Consider the following 18505-nt stretch of genomic DNA (forward strand, 5'->3'; position numbering starts at 1 on the left):
ATTTTCTTTGTTTGTGATATTTTGTCTAGTTTTGGTATCAGGGTGATGCTGGCCTCATAGAACGAGTTTGAAATTTTTCCTCATTCTGCAATTTTTTGGATTCATTTGAGAAGGATAGGTGTTAACTCTTCTCTAAATGTTTGGTAGAATTCACCTGTGAGGCCATCTGCTCCTGGACTTTTGTTTGTTGGGAGTTTTTAAATTACTGATTCAATTCCATTACTGGTAATTTGTTTGTTCATATTTTCTATTTCTTCCTGGTTCAGTCTTGAAAGATTGTATCTTTCTAAGAATTTGTCTATTTCTTCTAAATTGTCCATTTCATTGGCATGTAGTTTTGCATAGTAATCTCTTATGATCCTTTGTATTTCTGTGATGTCAGCTTCTCCTTTTTCATTTCTGATTTTATTGATTTGGGCCCTCTTCCTTTTCTTCTTGATGAGTCTGGTTAAAGGTTTATCAATTTTGTTTATCTCTTCAAAGAACTAGCTTTTGGCTTCATTGATCTTTTCTGTTTCTAGTTCATTCATTTATGCTCTCATCTTTATGATTTCTTTCCTTCCACTAACTTTGGGTTTTATTTGTTCTTTCTCTAGTTCCTTTAGGTGTGAAGATAAGCTGTTTCTTTGAGATTTTTCTTGTTTCCTGAGGTAGGCTTGTATCACTATAAACTTCCCTCTTAGAACTGCTTTTGCTTCATCCCATAGGTTTTGAATTGTTGTGTTTTCATTTTCATTTGTCTCTACGTGGTTTTTAACATTCTCTTTGATTTCTTCAGTGATGCATTGGTTGTTTAATAGCATATTGTTTAGCCTCCATGTGTTTGTGTTTTTTGCAGCTTTTTCTTGTAGTTGACTAGAATCTCACAGCTTTGTGGTTGGAAATGATGCCTGATATGATTTTAATTTTTTAAAAATGTACCAAGGCGTTAATAAAAAAAAGAAAAAGAAAATTTACCAAGGTGTGTTTTGTGGCCTAGCATGTGATCTTTCCTGAAGAATATTCCATGTGTGCTTAAAAAGAATGTTTATCCTGCTGCTTTCAGATGGAGTGCTCTATGTATATCAATTAAGTCCATCTGGTCTACTGTGTCATTTAACGCCAGTGCTTCATTATTGATTTTCTGTCTGAATGATCTGTCCATTGATGTAAGTGGGGTGTTGCAGTCCCCTTCTATTATTGTGTTACTATTGATTTCTCCTTTATGTCCATTAATATTTGCCATATGTATTTAGGTGCTGCTATGTTGAGTGCATATATATTTACAATTGTTTTATCCTTTTCTTGGTTTGATCCCTTAATCATTATGTAGTGTCCTTCTTTGTCTGTTGTAACAGTCTTTATTTTAAAGCCTATTTTGTCTGATATGAGTATCACTGCTCCAGCTTTCTTTTGATTTCCATTTGGATAGAATATCTTTTTCCATCCCCTCATTTTCAGTCTGTGTGAGTTTTTAGCTCTGAAATGAGTATTTGTAGGTAGCATACATACGTGTCTTGTTTCTGTATCCATTCAGCTGCTCTATGTCTTTTAATTGGAGCATTTAGTCCATGTACATTCAAGGTTATTATTAATATGTTTGTTCTTATTACCATTTCATAAACTGTTTGGGGATTGCTTTTGTAGGTCTTCTGTTTTTCCTTTCTTCTTCTTTAATTCTCTTGTGATTTGATGACTATCTTTAGTGTTATGTTTGGTTTCCTTTTTCTTTTTGTGTGTGTGTATCTATCATAGATTTTGGGTTTGTGGTTACCACGAGTTGTGTATATATGTGTGTGTGTGTGTGTGTGTGTGTGTGTGTTTGAAGTTGCTGAGCTCTTAATTTCAAATGCATTTCTAAAACCCTGCATTTGTACTCTCCTCCCTCATTATAACTGTTTTTGATGTCATATTTTATATCTAACTGTTTTGTATATCCCTTGTTTGCTTACTGTGGATATAGATGACTTTACTACTTTTGTTTTTAACTTTCCTACTAGCTTTGTATGTGGATGATTTCCTAACTTTATTGTGTGTTTGTCTTTACTGATGAGCTTTTTCATTTCATAATTTTCTTGTTTCTAGCTGTGGACTTTTCTTTTTCACCTGGAGACATTCCTTTAACATTTGTTGTAAACCTAATTTGGTGGTGCTGAACTCTTTTAGCTTTTGCTTGTCTGTAAACTTTTGATCTCTCCATAAAATCTGAATGAGAGCCTTGCTGGATAGAGTATTCTTGTTTGTAAGTTTTTCCCTTTCATCACTTTAAATATATTGTGTCATTCCTTTCTGGCCTGCTGAGTTTCTGCTGAAAAATCAGCTGATAGCATTATGGGAATTCCCTTGTATATTATTTGTTGTTTTTCCCTTGCTGCTTCTAATATCCTCTCTCTATCTTTAATTTTTGTCATTTTGATTACAATGTGTCTTGGTGTATTCCTCTTTGGGTTAATCCTGTATGGAACTCTCTGTGTTCCTGGACTTGGGTGACTGTTTCTTTTCCCAGGTTAGGGAAGTTTTCAGCTTTTATGTCTTCAAATATGTTCTCAGCCCCTTTCTCTCTATTTTCTCCTTCTAGGACCCCTATAATGTGAATGATAGTGAACTAAATTTTGTCCCAGATGTCTCTTAAACTGTCTTCATTTCTTTCATTCTTTTTTCTGTTTAGCTTCAGTGATTTCCACTACTCTGTCTTCAAACTTGCTGATTTGTTTCTCTGTATCATTTAGTCTACTGTTGATTCCTTCTAGTGTATTTTTCATTTGGGTTAGTGTATTATTCTTCTCTGTTTGATTGTTCTTTATATTTTCTAACTCTTTGTTAAAAACTTCTAACTTCTTGCTCTGTGCAACCATTCTTCTCCCAAGTTCTTTGATCATATTTGCAATCATTACCTTAAACTCTTTCTCAGGTAGATTGTCTATCTCCACTTCACTTAGTTCTTTTTCTGGGGTTTTATCTTGTTCCTTCATCTGAAGCATGTTTCTTTGCCACCTAATTTTGCTTAAGTTACTATCTATATTTTTATGCATCTTGTAGGTTTTCCAACCTTGGAGAAGTGGGCTTCTTGAGGAGATTCCTATGCATACCAGCAATGCACTCCCCTCTCATCATCCAAGCCATATGCTCTAGGACTTCCCCCTAGAAGGGCGGCATAAGTCCTTCTGTTGTGGTGGGCTGACTATGTGGGTGGTCTGGTAGGCTTGGTTGACCCCCTAGTCCATTGGGTTGCCTGCCTTGTGTGGAGGTTGTCCGCTGCTGGTTGTCAGGGCCTGGTCATGAGGTGGCTGACAGCAGAACCCCAGGGGACCCTGCTTCTTGGCAACCGTGATGCTTCTCTCACCTGAATTCTCCCTTACTTGTCTGGCTCTTCCTCCTCAGATCCTTTCATAGGTTCTTCCTCCTCAATTTATAGTTGTTATTTATATTAATCAGCAATTGCTACAATAATGCTGCCTAACAAACTATCCCCAATCTCAGGGGCCTACAATAACAGGTATTTATTTTCACACTTTCAAATCTGCAGATGAACTGTAGTTTGATCTCACTAGGGTGGTCTCAGTTTCAGACAGTACATAAGTTGGACTTGAGCCCAGGTTGCAAGTTGTGTTCAGGTCCTCTCTGCCTCTTTTTATTTGGGGCCCAGCCTGGAGGGACAGTGGCAACCGGGGACAATTGGGTTTCTCTCATAGCACATGACCAGAACATAAAAGAGGAAGCCCAAGTGCACAAGCACATTTCAAGCATCTGCTCATACCATATACGTAAACCAAAGGAAGTAATAGAGTCCAGCCCAATGTCAAGGTATGGCTGCATCATTCACCCACCATGAAGCTACTGCAAGGGTGTGGGTATAAAATTCAATTACCAGGAAGTAAATGATTCAGAACAACCATTCAGTTTTGTTTTCCAAGGTTCTTTTCTCAGCCCTTGCTCCTTCTCATCTCTTCCTGTGTTCTTATCTATACCTGTTATATGTTAATGATCTCCAAATCTATAGCTTCAATCCAGATTTTTCTACAGGTCTCCAGATATATATAACCAGTTAGCAAGTCTCTAGCTGGAAGTACCATAGGTATCTGAAATGCAAGATAAAATCATAACTTAAGGAACTACGTGTCTTGTCTCTCTATAGATAAAAAGCCCAAACTTGTGATTCTCATCCAATTAATATTTAGTGAGGGATTATTATGTGTCAAGCACTATGCTAGGGACAGGAGATAGAGCAGGGAAAAAAGAAAGTTTAAAGGATTGCTACCTTCATGTAGCTTGCATTTCACATGCTTCTTTAAAAAATCTAAATTTTTATGTATCAGTCAGTGTTGCATCACTGTATCATTCCAAATAATACAAAAAAGAGGTTTATTGTAGAGGTTACAACATATGAAGTATGGGAGTAGTCTCTGTGGGGTTGATGGAGGAGTCTATGCAGGTTGTTGCCTTTGTGACTAGTTAGCTACAGTTAACTCACTATAGATCAGCCAGACTGACAGCTGGGAAGAAACACTGAATGTAGATGAGAAGAAAGACAGCAGGAAACCATTAGGATGACCTGGGACTCGAGTCTGTCTCTCACCATCTCAACCTTGATGCCCTAGGTGATCTGCTGGTGCTGCACATTCAGTTGTCTTAGCGCTTGGGGAAGCTGATGGGGGGGATCTGATGAGAGTTGGAGGGGCCAGAGGACTGGGAACTGCCCTGTACCAACCAGGCAAGCCAGCAGACATGCACCAACATGCATGAGTCGCCACAGTGCCAATGCCCAGCACCGACCTTCAGAACTCAATATGACCATCACTTCACTTGAACTTTCCAAATCTTGGGTAAAACATCTCCTGTGGCGACAATAACCAAAAACCATACAGGGAAGGGAGTTCTGGGAAATGTAGTTCCAGAGTAGCTAACTGGACACATCACAAAGCCATCACAGTTTGTGTGTATGTATGTACATGTATATATATATAAAATATGACATGACTTAAATGTGACCTGGAGGTGTGTAAAATTTATATAATCCTAGAGGTGAGAGAATTCACCCAAAAGACAAAAATAAGTATAATAATTTATTATGGTAAGCAGTTCGGCCTAGCTTCAGAGGCTTACCTTTTAGAAAAATTTGATTAATAATACAGTTGCCTGCTTAAGGACCTTACAAAGATTTTCAGGAAACTGATTTAAAGATGTGGTGAATCAACATACAAATCCCAAGTGTTAAGCATTTTTAATTATTTAGAGAAAAGATGTTACATAGAGGCAAGAGTCCCCATTCTTTACATGTACAAGGACTTCAGGCCACACTGGGTCCAATTACTCTATAGGAGTAATTTATTGGTGACCTAAAAAAAGTGAGTGCATCAACCCCATGACTAACTTACATGCAGGGAGTAATCTACTCTCCTGAAAGCATTTGGCTCTTCACTTTTACTATAGTTTCTGCGCATATTCTGAAGACGGTGTCAATCACTTGACTCTCTAGGTACAATTGACATAATTTAAAACAGATGTCACATCTCAAGAATGGAAAGAAGGTTCTGTTTGGAGAACTGCTGAAGGGCACAGGAAGTGCTTACAGCTGGCAGGCCCTGCGGCAGAGCCCACAGGCACGACCACTCCTCAGCAAAGTTTTCAGGTAGAAGTTGACCTACATACAGTACACCCAAGCATGCGCTTTCCTACCCTTTTCCCCTTGGACCTCTCTCCCTCATCATCCACACATCATTCTCTCTGGATCTAAGGAAAGAAGCCAATAAACTAATTCACACTAAGGTGTAAAAACCTGATAAGGCAGCTATGGGATATTAACAAGGTCACAAGCCTAAGAAAAACATCCTAGCAATGAGATTTGAGGGAATCTTGAGCCAATGAGGAAATAACCTAGTCCAGATTCCCTCAAATTAATCCGTCTACTCATTTCGAGCCTGCCTTATCCCCTATGTATCACAGAGGATGCACAGATGGTAAGAATGAAGACTGTTTTTCCTCAGCCTAGTGTGTTCCCACGGACTCCAGATGTATGGGAAACTGCAGCCCACCATTTGTGCTTGTTTCTTATGAGCAATTTAAGTGTTCTAACTAATAACAGGCCAGCACTATCCTCTCCTGTGTGCTGCTTTTTCCACTGACTGAAACTCATAAGCAGTACGCTCAAAATACCTTTCTCAACATCTTTCTCTCACTACTGAATTCTCTCTCCGAAACTAATTGATAGGATGGATGGATGGATGGATGGATAGATATAGATGATAGATAGATAGATAGATAGATACATATAGATAGATAGATTTTAAAAACCTATCATGGGCTTCCCTGGCGGCGCAGTGTTGAGAGTCCACCTGCCGATGCAGGGGACACGGCTTCGTGCCCTGGTCCGGGAAGATCCCACATGCAGCGGAGCGGCTGGGCCCGTGAGCCATGGCCGCTGAGCCTGTGCGACCGGAGCCTGTGCTCCGCAACGGGAGAGGCCACAGCAGTGAGAGGCCCACATATCGAAAAAAAAAAAAAAAAAAAAAAAAAAAAACTATCATAAAGGGGAAATACAAATTTTCAAACAAGAGAACAAAAGGAAATGAAATACAAAGTAGCCTGAAAAGATCTCTTTTTCTGAGAGTATTGGAAAGGCTTTCAAACCAATGCTCACATTCACACACTACAGAACTGCACTTGTAGCCCTGTAGATTCCTAAAGAAGCATCCTTTATGCTCTATCCTTGAATGGTCCTACCCTGTTGTCTGCCCTCCCCACTGTGCCATCCCTCCATATCCCCAGCCCTTAAGCAGCTCAGATTCATTTTAATGCCAACAGCGCACTGCATGGGGGCCCCAATTTGCTAGAGCCAGGGCAAAAATAAAGCTATGAGATTGTTTGCAAGAGCTTAAAATAACTAGTCTGGCAATGCTCAGCTACACTTTGAGCGACAGCAGAGCGTCAGAAGATAGAATTCTAACCATCCCGCTGCCCAAAAATGACCTCCCTGCTCTGCCCAGCAGTGCACTTCCTCCATAAGAGACCATCTTCCCCAAGGCAGTGACCATCATTCAGCTTTTTATCTTTCACCCACATATCATCTTTCTAAATGTCTACTGAATACTAAAAGACCAGTGGCAATGAGAGAAGGGCTCTTAATGTAATTTAATATGACTTCAGAAACCACAGCCAGGAGACAAATACATCAGTAGATATATTTTTCTTATAGAATGACCAAAATCTACTCATCATGAAATCCTCTGTTGTAAGCCTGTCCCAAAGGATTGCAAAACAAAAGCTAGATTCACCAGTGGCTTCTTCCTTGCTTAACAAGACTCACCCTATCCCTTGGGGCAACCAGCAACCAAAAAGAATTTGCACCCCGCCCCACGGGGCAAATGTCTGAGAGCAAGAAGCCTAACAAGAGGAAGGGTGGGCAGAGGAGGTCCTGGCCCCACCTGTACTGTCCAGGGCACTGAACCACTTCACTTGGATGGAGGTCCAAGAGTTGCATGCATGTTAATCAACAGCAACCTCAGAGTTTCTCTGCAGCAGGCAGAGCCAACACGATGCACCAGCAGGCACACAGACACTCGCCTTCTTGCCAAACCCCTCGGGCAAGCTGGATCAGGTCTCCATTATCCAATTTGATTCTGGGCCCCTGGCTACAATGGTGGATGAGGTCCAAGCCCTAGTAAATCTTCATGCCCTGAATGGTTCCCAGGAACTCAGGTCAGCCCTGGCGTCTGCCCAAGGGTGATACTGACACTACATACCTTCCCTCTCTCCTCTAGTAGCAAACAAGCAGCTTCCCTGGAGACTCACAAACTGGAGGGAGCCAGAAATTAGACAGGTTACTCTTAAGCAAATAGGAGCAGAAGCTGACATCAGCACCCAGCCAGGATTTCTAAGGGGCAAGGAGCCCCAGCACGTTCCTGAATACGCTGACTCCCAGACTGATGACCAAAGTTTCAAAGTTTTATATCTCCCTCAAATACCATATTCAGGATGAAACTTGTCTTAAATACATAAATTTCATCTGTATCTATCACCCATTACAAGACATTTTTTATTGAAACTCTGGCTATCTGATAAATTGAGGGGGTGGTGCTTAGAATCAACTTTCTGTTCACTTTGGTATCCCTAGAACCCAGCATTGAGTCTGGCACACAGTGTGTAAGCAACAAACCTTCATTGAACTTAATTATCCTGGCTGGTAATGTGGTACATACCACAGATTACATAGTCCCTTGTATTCGACTTACTTGTATATTACATTGAATTTACTTGTATATCTTAGTATAAGCTTGTAAAGGAGTGGAGGCATCATAGCTGACCAATAAATACGTGTTCATCAAATAAAGTCAGAGAAATCGTGAATTTTTCAAAACGATGACGTTTTAAAAAAACTAATTTGGGCTTATTATTTCAAAACTATCTACCACCAATTTTTTTTAACCACCACTGCTAAGATGTTTCAGAATGATATATATTGGTTCTAACCACCTCTTCTAATCAATATTCTAATGGGCACAGAGGGGGAAGGAGAGACATCCCTTAAAAGTCAAAGGTTTAGCAAAAGAGCAGAAAAATTATTGCCTGGTGAATTGAGTATTTTCTGTACTAGCAGAGCTACTTAGTAAGCTTGCTGCAATGGGAAAGGTTTTGGTGGTTTTGGAGGTCTCTGCATGTCAGCACCTGGTCTCTGGGCTTGCTGCCCAGCAGTCTGGAGCTGGGGGCAGATTCTCTCTTAAACACATTAGACATTTAGCTAGCTGGGCCAAATTGTTCCCATGGATACTCCTCATATCAAGAATTGTATAAGATCTGTATGTTATTTGATTAATGCATTTTCAGTGTTAATAAATTCAAATTGGTAAAGCTTACTAGAAAACAGAAAATTCCTAAGGTGAAAATTTAATGCAAATCAACTTCCTATGTTACAGATTATGATGCAATTTATTAAATGAAACAGTATATTCCAGAGTGTCTCGAAAAATAGAACCTGGATGACATCTTAAATATACACCACTCTAATTTTATCCAAGCTAAATAATTGTATGTTATTATAATAATACACACCATTACTAGGTAATAATAGGGTTGCATTCATATACTAAGCATTTTGCAAGTGGTTACCATCAAGTTTGCAAAAAGCTTGCTGCCTCCATTTTCACATGCTCGTGTGTACAACTGAACTTTCCAAAATCCTTAGAAAAGTCACAAAGGGATGTGATAACTGAGAAGAAGAGAGAGGTGAGAGAGTTTTGCTGTTTGCAAAAGGATAGTGGTTTATGAAAACCAGTGTGGATTTAGGAGTCAGACTAATCTGGATTTGAATCCTAGCTCTTATTTACGGAGCTGTGTGACCTTGGGCAAGCGATTGATTGAACTACTCTTTCCTAATCACTAAGAATGGTGATAATAATACCCTTCAGAAAACTGATGCAAAGATTAAGCCAGAATAATGTATGTGAAAATACCTCACATCATGCTCGGAAAATAATACTTGCTCATAAATATTTAGCTTTCTTCTTTGTGTAGAGTGAATTCTTTGCTTAAAATTCATAGCTGATGCTGGCGAGCTTGGAGCTCTTTGCACCCCTCTCCCATTTTCCCCACATTCTCCAGGTAGCCAGGCCCCATCCTCACATTTCTGCCTTCCCTTCTTCCCTTATTCTTCAGATCAAATAAAACTTTGGTCTCAGATAACTGAGATTTCAAGGAGTTAAAAGGGGTACCTTCCTACAGACAAGCAACATGATTTTAGGATAGCCTAGATTTTTGGCTCGCCTTGGTATCCTAAAGCAGAATGAGGTAGAGGAAGTGGTCTGTGAGGTCTTGAATCCAGAAAAAATAAAACACAAACCGAAAAATCTGAGTTTCTTCGCTTTGGACACAGGTGTGGTAATTGTCTCAGGGGAGACTCAAGGAAAATGCTGTCTGTTAATCTAACTAGATAATTACAAATGTGCCTTCCTTGCAGGGAACTCACAGCTCTTTAATATCAGAAGTTCCTGTTGTACTAAGAATATATTTGGCCTACTTTAGAAGCTCTGGAACTCTCTCAGGCCACTAAAGGGAGCAAAATCTTTAAAACTGAAAACTCTTCATACGTTTCCCTTTAGGATGCATTTAGTTCAATAAATGAAATGTAATTTACCTGGAAGATTTATTATGCATTTCCAAAACGTAGACATTTACTCTCTCCTCATCACCAGGATTAGGCACAATTATGTCATTAACCTTCCAAACATTCCTTTTGGACGGTGGTGAATTTCCTAATAACCATTATGGTCAAGCTGAGGTCAGAGGTAAACAAAAGGTTAAGTATCACAGAGTCTAGGGTCATATAACTTCAGAGGCAAAAACCACGATTGGAATCTAGGTTCTCCAGCTAATTACCTCACTGCCTTCCCAGCTGGTGTGTCTCTTCTGCTACCTACAGAGACCTTTAGTTCCTGATGTGCACAGATCAAGAGGAGAGCTAAAAAGAGATGGAAATATGGTCAAGAGACCATGGACAGAAGGAAAGTCTCCTTAGCCTGCTTCATCATGGTTATGGCCTGCCTATTAGAGACACAGCATACACAGCCAGGGCTTTTTTTTTTTTTTTTTTTTTTTTTTTTTTTTTTTTTATGCGTTACGCGGGCCTCTCACTGCTGTGGCCTCTTCCCGTTGCGGAGGACAGGCTCCGGACGCGCAGGCCCAGCGGCCATGGCTCACGGGCCCAGCCGCTCCGCGGCACGTGGGATCCTCCCAGACCGGGGCACGAACCCGTGTCCCCTGCATCGGCAGGCGGACTCCCAACCACTGCGCCACCAGGGAAGCCCCAGCCAGGGCTTTATAAAGAAAAATCTAGGTCAAATGAGTGGGTATATTCAACATGGCAACCAACGTGAAGCCGAGCAGCATCAAATCAACCAGTGCAGAGAAAACAGGAGGTTCTTGTGACTGAACTTTTTCCTCCTCTCTACCTAGGAAATAAGCAGAAAATCCCTTTCCTCGTAATATGTGAATTATCCAGTTTGCAGCTCAGATCCTAAGTTTACAAAGTTAAAATAACTGAATTTTCTGAGATTCTACTGCATGTGGTATACTGTACTGTGCTGGATGTTTTATATCCATTTTTAATTTAATCTTTGTATTAAATAAAATGATTAGACCATCCCCCCCACCCCCGCAACTTAGACCATTCACCTACAACTTCTGACAGCCTTCAGCTGGGATTGATTTTTTTGGAGTGAAATCATTTCAACCTTGGGAATTAGTTTGCCTCTTCCTATGCATGCACATAGGAAGTGTGCACATTTTCATTTGAATATTCTTAACACAGAATAAGTTATGGGAATGAGAAAAACTCAATTTTCCATTTCTACCCATAAGGGCTACTCTTTTGGTGCAAATAAATCAGACAATAAAACTTGAAGATATTTAGATGGCTTCCCGTCTCAAACACACTTAGTACCAATATGTAAGAAACAATTTTCTGAAAAAGTGTGAAGGAAATACTTATTGGTAAATTCTGTTTGAGTCTTGCAGAACTGTTTTAATTCTGCAAAGTTTTTGGCTTTAATAAAATTATAAAATGAATAGCTGTACAATATAGCAATATTGATTTAAGTATGTTTGATCTTATTTTTCACCTTTGTCTTTTTAAATTTTTTTAATCTAGCTTGAGTCAGTTACACAGGGATTAATCAATGAAGCCTTTGTCTGGCTGTTAGACTTATTTGTAACTAAACATGATGTTATAGGTGAAGTACAAGCAAATATCTTCAAGCATTTTACTGCAGAGCCAGAGACAGGAGAGTTGGATTGGGAGGGACTGGAAGTAGAATGATTTAAGGTAATAGGACACATGAAATAGCTAATCAACAAAGGAGTCATTCCATACTGTTAAAATTGAGACAGAATGTTCTAAACTCCTGCAGAGGGCTCAGAGGAAAGCAATGTATACAGATATAAATATACACATACATTGAATTCTCACAGCAATCCCGAGGTAGATACTGTGATTATCCATATGTTTCTGATGAGAAACTGAGGCACAGAAAGATTAAGTAGCTAGTTCAAAGTCAGTTAGTAAGAGTGAGAGCTGGGATTTGAACCCTGCTAGTTTGACTTCCAAACTCAACACTCAACTACTGCACAGAAATGCCCTTTAAGAGATTAAAAGCAAGAATCTAGGAAGGAAATAGGATCATTTGTCCCAAAGAAGTGATAGATCAATTTAAATCTTGTCACACTGAAGGAAGACCTGACAATTACTCTGTTAATTTTATCTGTATAGAGAGAAATTCCTTTGGAGTTGAGGAGAAAGGAGCCTGAAACCTCCCCTTCTACTCTCTATACTCATCAAATTAACCATGTAATTGTCAAATGCTAAACCCATCTTGGTAGATATAGCCATAAAGTTATTATCTAAAGATAAACAGTTTGGTAAGCAAGCATCTTCCCATTCCCACTTCCACTGAGGACTAGAAAGCACCTCTGTGTGGCAGGCTGAGTAATTACCTCAGATCTCAAGTGAGGGACTCCAAACCCATGAGGAGACTCATCATGGCTACATCAGAAATACCGCTGGGAATTAGAAAAGCCCTGCACCCACCTGCTGCTACCATTTCTCCTTCCTCTAGTCTTAGAAGTGCCCTTGCTTTCCTCACTTTCTCCTCAGTCTCCCCTGCTTCCACCTGCCCTTCCCACGTGGACATTTCCAAGGTTCCGGCCCTCAGCCACCATCGTGGATCCAGCCGTCTATCATAAAGCAATTCTAATTGTAAGTCTCCAGCCTGACCCCTCCCCTGACTTCCAGACCCCCATTTCTAACTTTCTACTGGACAGTTCATTCATTTGTCCAGAAAAGGACTCATATGCTTCTCTCTCAAAGAAACAAAAATTCCCATGTCAGTGATTGTAGCTAACAGCCATCTTCTCTGTCATCCAGCACTCCCCAGTACTTCCTAGCACATCCCACATTCACCTAATGCTGATTTCGAGATCTTCACTTTTTTTTTCCCTTCCTCCCTTCATATTACAGCCCACCTAGATTTCCAGCTCCCAGCAAGTCACCCAACCTCTGGAACTGTGCTGCCCAGTACTGCAGCCATGAGCCACATGTGGTGACGAGGTCCTTGAAGTGTGCCTCATCTGAAATGAGACATGCTGTGAGTATAAAGACACACTGCATTCCAAGACTCGGTAGGGAAAAAAGAATATAAAAGATCTCACTCATAACTTGTATATTGATTGCATGTTGAAATTATTATATGTTTACTATATTGGGTTAAAATACTAAATTATCTCACCAGTTTCATTTTATATATTTTAATGTGGCTGCATAATGGCCTCCCAATGATATCAACATCCAAATCCCTAGAACCTGTGAGTATTTACCTAACAGGGCAAAAGGGACTCTGGAGATGTGATTAAGTTAAAGATCTTGAGGTGGGAAGATTGTCCTGGATCATCCGGTTAAGCCTAATGTAATCACAAGGTCCTTATTAAAGGGAGACGGAGGGAGAGTTGACTACAGAAGATGCTATTACTACTAGCTCTGAAGGTAGAGGAAGGGGTCGTGACCCAAAAAATATAGGCGGTCCCTAAAAGCCAGAGTTGTCAGGGAAACAGATTATCACCTAAAGACTCCAGAAGGAAAGCAGTCCAGCCAACACCTTGATTTTAGACTTCTGACCTCCAGAACTGTAAGAGAATAAACTTGAGTTTTTTAGGCCCCTAAGTTTATGGTAACTTGTTACAGTAGCAACAGAAAACTAATACATGTGGCTACAAGGAAATTTAAAATTACACCTGGCCACACTTTGTTGCTCACATTATATTTCCATAGATAGCACTGCTCGAGAATCTTCTCCCTGTCAGTCCATTGCCCTGCTAGAGTGATCTTGTGCTGTCACTCCTCTACTCAAATGCTGTCAGTGGCAACACAGGTGAATAAAATTAAGCCCAAATTCTTATTTGACTTTCAAATATCTCTCCTTCACTTGACATTTTCCAGACTTTGCAGTTTCATCAACACTACACCCGCTAAACACCTGATCTTTCAACCAATCTGGCCTACTTCGGTTGGCACAAATTTTCCTTATTTTCATGTTTTTGCCCCCTTTTCCTAGATGTTCCCTCTACTCTAAATGCATTTTATTTTCACTTACGCCCATCAAAATCCTGTCCATCCTTCAAATTTTGGTTTAAATCCCCATTCTTCTATGTAGCCAGCCTTTCACAACTCCCAACAGGAGGTAATTTAGCTCCACCATTTGTCTCCTATTGCGTGTTATCCCTTGTATCAGAGCTATATTGAAATCTGACTTAGAGATGGTCCTGCACTGGGGTGTTTCCCAAGGCAGGGGCCCGCCTTACCCATGCCGGCTGTCTGTGTTCACCAAGGGTGTCCTTCTTGTGCCAGCGACATCAGTGCAGAAATTTCAGGACTGGGGCTCCACAGCTAGCTTGGGTGCTAAGGATTGATTTGCGGGCACCATGGAACTATTTGAAGAGGGGCTCCCAGGAAAAGAATGGGACTTTCTTTGCAAACTGGTGGAGACTCAAAGCTGGTGAGATTTGAAATGAATGCCTCATTAGTATTCAAAGGCCGGTGAAAGCTGGGACATACTGCAGACGAGAGATAGCCAAAAGAATCTGTGATACCACATAAAACATTAAATAGAAAAGATGTGCCTCCTGAGGGCTTAGGTATCATTTATGCCACCTCCTTATTGATAACAGAACCCCAACCAGAGTGCAGGTCTTAAGGCTCCTTATCCATCATCCATTCCAATTAGTCTATCTTGCACAGTCATTTTCTGTCGTGAGGCCTTTGAAAAGATTTTTTTTTTATTTCCATGAAAAAAATCTTTTAATAAGCATTCATTTCGAACTTCATTCACTTAAAAATATATACTGGGACAAAGGGCCAGAGGAAAACTCTTCTTTAACTCCAACATTATAGGGCCCTGAATTGTATTTGTAGGCGATGACAGATCTCTATTCCTAGTTCCCTGAGTGACACCACCTGTGCACCATGAGAATTCTGAAACATTTCCCCAAAGAACAATGTGTTAAATTATGTCACTTTCACCACCTCGTGAGAATCATAGCCCAGTGCTCCAGACCTAGAAAGTCGGCCTTCAGAGGGATCAGGTTGAAATTGTGCACGAACTTAAGAAAAGTATCTTACATTTATAGGGTCATATACAGGCTGTATTATTTTGTTTGATCCACAGGGTAACTTTGGAATGTGGGTAAAACATATATTTTCATCCCTATTTTACAGCAGAGGAAATTTAAAGCTAGGATGTGGTAGAGGGGAAATTCCAACTCATGTTCTCACACATGATTAGAAAACATAAGTTCAAATGTAAACAACTCAGGGACTGTTAGATTGAAAAAGAAGTCAAGGAATCATCTTGTTCAATACCCTGGTTTTACTGGTAGAGGTAAGACTAGGAAATGCTTGCTTCCCCTCATCACTGAGCTTTTGGCCTTGCTGGTCCCACTTAATAAAAGCACTCTGCCAGCTGTCCCCACCCCCAACCCAAATCCTTACGTAGAGGCTGATTCTCATCCAGGAAGCCTTGCTTGACTTCCCTGACTAAGGCACATTCCCCTATTCAAGGCTCTGCCCAAACCATTAACTTCACAGCACTTCACACTCCAGTAATTTTACATGTATTCATGTAGTTCTTTAATTATACAAGATTGTACAATCAGTTTTAATGTCTATCTTCCCCGCTAGTTGATCAGCTTCATGAAGACACCATTGCATCCCCAGCACCCCCTAGAATGCTAAATTTGAGTAACAATTTACTAGATAGATTTATTTATCGTTTACTCATGTCTCCTGACTCTAGTCCAATTCTTTTTATCTATTTCACTATGGAAACCTGAGTTAACTCTTCTCTACTTGTATTAACAAATTGGTCAGAACCTTAAGGGAGCATTCTGTTCAAAATAGAGTTTCTTAATTAAGAGAAAGTGAAAATTCCACACACAAACTAAAAGATAATGTATCCCCTCTCCTACAGCCCTGGTCCCTTATGCCTAATAGAACCTGCCTGTCGAGAAAATCTGGTTCATTAATCTTGTTATCCCAGATGTAGCCCAAGTATCTCAGGCTTCATTAAACGGTGAATAGAGATAGATACACGCCACTGTTAATAGCACTTGTCTTTGACTCCAAAAGGTGTGGAAACTTAATCTCCCTTCAGTCACAAATATGTGAAGGAATTTTCAGGACAAATATACCTGGCCATAGCTCTCCATCACTATCAGGTCACCCAGGACCACACAAAATCACATGGAAGACAACTCTGGGCCAGAGATTCTGCTTCTGTGACACTGCTCCCTGAAAATTCTGTCAGTAAAACTGGTGTATCACATGACAGCTGAGTGAGAGACTATTCTTTCTGTATCAGCTTCAGCTTGGGACCAAGTCATCTGGCTTGACCGTGGTCTTCCTCTCGACAGGCTAACTCTTTTCCAGGGTGCTTGAGTTGGAATGGGTTCCATGACTGTCAACTGCCATACTTCTCCCCTCTGACCTCTGGGCCAGCGCTGGGTCCGACTCTGTAAGCCAGCCTTCTCTTCCACTTTGGTGAGCTCTCTCTAGAGGTCTTCTGGGTCTCTAAATGGTGCAACAGCAAACTCCATCTTGGTTACCCTAGTCAAACAGATTTTGATCAGCCTGGCCAAGTTCACATTTCTCCCCGTGGGTTCACTGAGGCAAGAAAATGTAACCATGAGGAGAACTGCACCCCAGCTCCAGTCACCCCAAATTCTACCCTGTTTGGATTAGAGCAGACAACTAATCCTCTAGGTGTTAGAGACACTTGAAAAGCTAACTAGAATAGGGGGAAATATCACAAAATCTGCAATAAGAAAGACCTTTACTTAAACTCCAACTCTATCATTTACTATCTAAATTACCTCAGGCAAATTCTTAACCTCTCTGGGCCTCAATTTCCTTATCCACTAAATGGAGATCAAAATACCTATCTCAAAAGGTTGGAGAGAATATTAAAAATGAAACACTATACATAAAATGGTGTGGCACAGAGAAAGGGAAGCAGACATTACTGCCCTACAACTTTCCTTTCAAAGGCATTAAGCCTAGAATGAAGAGAGAGGAAGGACAGGCATGAAAGAACGGGAGGAAGAGTTTAGGACCCAATACTAGTGTTCATAGGTTTACACAGTACAAGAGTTATTTCCCCAAATATATTCACATCTCACCATCAGTTTGGCATTCATGCTTCCCTAGGGATTGGCTGATGCAACTACTGATATCTATCAACCCATTCTTGGGAAAATTGAGGCACTAAGGAAGTGACCTTCCAGGTTTTCCAGGAAGTCATTAGAAGTGCGAAGTAAAATTAACCATTAAAGTAAAAGAGAAAACCATCCACAGGAGCTAAATCTTCAGGCTTCTTGAGAAGACCAGTCTAATAGCTGCTCTTTACCTAGAGCCTACTGCATATCAGCCACTCTGCTAGGTGCTTTATGAAATCTTTTTATTCAACAAATATTTGTGGAGCATTACCCATAAGCCAAGCACTTTACTAGACACTGGAAATATAAATGATAAGCAAAAGAAACAAGGTCTCTATTCTCATAGAGTCCTGCATAAGAGCCAAACACCAATCAAATAGACACAGAAGTGAGTGAATAATTACACACTGTGCTAAGCACTATGAAGGAAAGTTATACAGTGTGATTAGAGTGTACAACGATGTGTAAGGGACAGCTTCCCAGCAGAAGTGGCATTTGAGCCAAAATCTAAAGGATGAGTAATAGTGAACTAGGGGACCGAGAGAAAGAGAAGTTTTCAACCAAAGGAAACAGCAAGTGCAAAGACTCTGGGGCAGGACAGAGCATGCAACAGTCAAGAAACTAAGTCCATCATAGCTTGTACACAGACAAAGAGGGAAGAATAAGGTCAAATGAGTCTAGAGAGACCCTGTAGAGACTAGTATATTACCTTGGAAACTATAGGCTTTATCCTAAAAGCAACAAGAAGTCATTGACTCAAGCAATTAATTAATCTACTGAGTGTTTCTAGATTTTTCTGGGATATCATCCACCGTAAACATCTACATAATATACAGTATAGAATTCAAATCCACTAGACCACTAAATAAATGCATTCTGCATCTGATTCACAATCCGATAGCCTTTGTAATTTAACAGCTGCCAGATAGGCCTAAACCTTTTATCCACAAACTCTAGTACAGCCTTTTAGAATCAAACAGGCATGATGTTACACATGTTATGCCGCTCAACACATGGGTTCAGCAGTGATGGAAAACTTATTCATGATGCTAAGACAGATCACCGCTTCTCACATGTTATTGTAAAAGTAAGACGTTCTGAGATAAAAGCTGAATTGTGGCTTCAAGGGTCTCAAGACAGCCACGTCTGCACCACTCAACATAAGCAATCTGGAAGTTCACATGGTGAGAATTAGGCATTTCTCACTCAGTACAAACTGTGAAATGCACTTGAAAATAGAGTTTTCTATTAAAATTAGCATGCTTTTTCATACTTGGCC

The sequence above is a fragment of the Phocoena sinus genome, chromosome 10 (assembly GCF_008692025.1).
Source record: "Phocoena sinus isolate mPhoSin1 chromosome 10, mPhoSin1.pri, whole genome shotgun sequence".
NCBI lineage: Eukaryota > Metazoa > Chordata > Mammalia > Artiodactyla > Phocoenidae > Phocoena > Phocoena sinus.